The sequence below is a fragment of the Rhincodon typus genome, chromosome 17 (genome assembly GCF_021869965.1).
Source record: "Rhincodon typus isolate 14 chromosome 17, sRhiTyp1.1, whole genome shotgun sequence".
In the NCBI taxonomy this organism is placed as follows: domain Eukaryota; kingdom Metazoa; phylum Chordata; class Chondrichthyes; order Orectolobiformes; family Rhincodontidae; genus Rhincodon; species Rhincodon typus.
The window spans coordinates 15,857,710-15,860,109 of NC_063348.1; the positions used below are offsets into that span (position 1 = coordinate 15,857,710).

Below are 2,400 nucleotides of genomic sequence, written 5' to 3' on the forward strand. Positions count from 1 at the left end.
GCTACATAAATGTGAGCTTTTGTGGTGCACTTCCACCAACACTAACAGCTATCTCTTTGTATAGACATTTTCAGCAGGTGTCACTGGTGAATAACTTTCCTTCAGAAGTGCAGTGGATTAACTGAATTTTAATGCTTAGATATGAATGTGAAAAAATAATTTTGGAATCGTTCTCATGACTGGAATAGCTTAACATATTTATTGAATTATTTTGAGACAATGATGCAAATAAACAGACTTGATCTGTTGGAATAGGTGCTGAATGAAAGATAATACATTTTTACAGCTTTGAATTGGATGCATGGAAAGGGAGAAGTGTGTACAATTTACAGATCCTTGAGACAATGCAATAGAAACTTCGCCAAAACGCAACATCTTGATGTCCCATTGCACTGTTAGGTCTGGACGAGTGTCAGCTCAAACTTGAGGTGTTAAGTCTACATCAAACTAGTGAAATACAAGTCTGGTGTCACCCATGCTGTCTCCTGTTATGAATGTGGCTGTTAGCATTCCATTGTTCAAGTAAATTGATGTGGGGGGAAAGCACTAAACAGAAAAATTGTGAGCTATGCAGGTTTTGATTTGAAAATTAGAAAGACATTTCTATACCTGCAACTTTCTGATTTAGAGTTTCACTTTGAACCAAATGATTACTTCACAAATTCTGTGTTAACCAAAAGTCTGAACCAGCCAAGACTGACCCTTTCTCCTTTGAGGGCCCAGAAATAGTTGATTTTGTAGGGTAAGTAAAGGGTCATTTGTAGACCTGACGTGTTATTTCTTGTCATTTACTTTTGGAATTGGCTGGCAAGTTATGCCTCTGACGTGAAAGCGTGGAAATGGAATTAGAGCAACGAGATCTGATGTGGAGCCAGCAGTGCTTTCAGCTAAATGACATCTTCCTGTCCTGAAATGGCTCTTTGAAAAGAGGGCTCCCTTCCAAGTAATGTAAACTGGAGGCTCTGCCTTTTGCACTGTTCGTAACCTGTTACTTGCTTTTAATCTTGCATCAGGTTCCATTCCAGTGCTACATTAATCCCAGCAAATATTATCAGTTAACTGCTCATTGTACTGTTGACTTCTTCAGAGTTGGGAATATACATATTGAAACTCTGCTTTCTATTCCTTCCTTGACTGGATGCTTTTCACACGCTTTTCAGGAGGTTCAAATATTTGCTTTGGTCTAATTTTGTCTTTGTTGAAACAGCAGATGCATTTCAACCAAAACAATTCTTTCTTACAAAAATTGTGACATTAAGAACAAAAAAAGTTGCAATCTCAGTGTCTGTTGAGGAAGGCAAGGCATAATGCCAAGTCATTTAATTGATCCAGGTTAGAGTGAATCTGTGACAGTTCATGAGGAACAAAAACTGGGAAACTTCATGTTTGACACCTATTGGATAGATACACCAGAAAGTAGAAACAAGTGTAGAAACAACTGAACTCTTTGAGCCTGCTCTGCCACTCAGCATGTTCATGACTGAGCATCCAATTCAGTACCCTGTTCCCACTTTCTCCCATACCCCATTTCTCTTTTAGCCCTAAGAAATAGGTCTAACACTTCTTGAAAATTTTCAGAGTTCTGGCCTCAACTGCTTTCTGCGGCAGAGAATTCCACAGGCTCACCACTCTCTGGGTGAAGAAATTTCTCCTCATCTCAGTCCCAAATGACCTGTCAAGTCCTGTTAGAATTTTGAGTTTCTGAGATTCGCCCTCATTGTTCTAAACTCCGGCGAATATAGTCCTAACCAAAAAAAAACAAAGAACTGCAGATGGTGAAAATCCAAAGCAAAAACAGAAATTGTTGGGAAAACTCAGCAGGTCTGGCTGCATCTGTGGACAGAAAGTAGAGTTAATGTCTCAGATCCAGTGACCCTTTAGAACTGATTGAAGCCAGGAAAAGGTTGGCACATATGTTGAAGTTCGAGAGGTGGAAGGAGTAACTGATGGGTGGAGATGAAACCCAGAGAGGGAGAACAACAGAGATAACAAGGTGTAGAGCTGGATGAACACAGCAGGCCAAGCAGCATCAGAGGAGCAGGAAAGCTGACGTTTCGGGCCTAGACCCTTCTTCAGAACAACACTTGGACAGACACCTTCATTGCCTATATGTTTGCTTCTAGCATCTGATGTGCAAGGACACCCAGGCCTCTGACACCTCCCCCTTTCCCATTATATCGCTGTTCAGAAAATCTGCCTTCCTGTTTTTGCTACCAGAGTAAATAACTTCATATTTACCAACATTTTTCTTGATCCATCATGCATTTGTCCACTCACTCAACTTGTCAAATCTCTCAAACATGTTCACATCCTCCTGAGAACTCACCTTCTCATCCAGTCTGTGTCATCTGCAAATTTGAATACATTATGTTTAGTTTCCTCATCTAAACGATTGCTATA

At 40.2% G+C, this 2,400-nt stretch overlaps 1 non-coding gene across 1 annotated transcript; it reads left to right on the forward strand.

Moving 5' to 3' along the window:
* The first annotated feature begins 969 nt into the window (after positions 1–969).
* On the forward strand, positions 970–1,101 carry LOC125485298. Its single transcript, XR_007264020.1, has one exon. It is a non-coding gene; the product is annotated as a small nucleolar RNA SNORA54 (small nucleolar RNA).
* Positions 1,102–2,400: the final 1,299 nt, after the last annotated feature.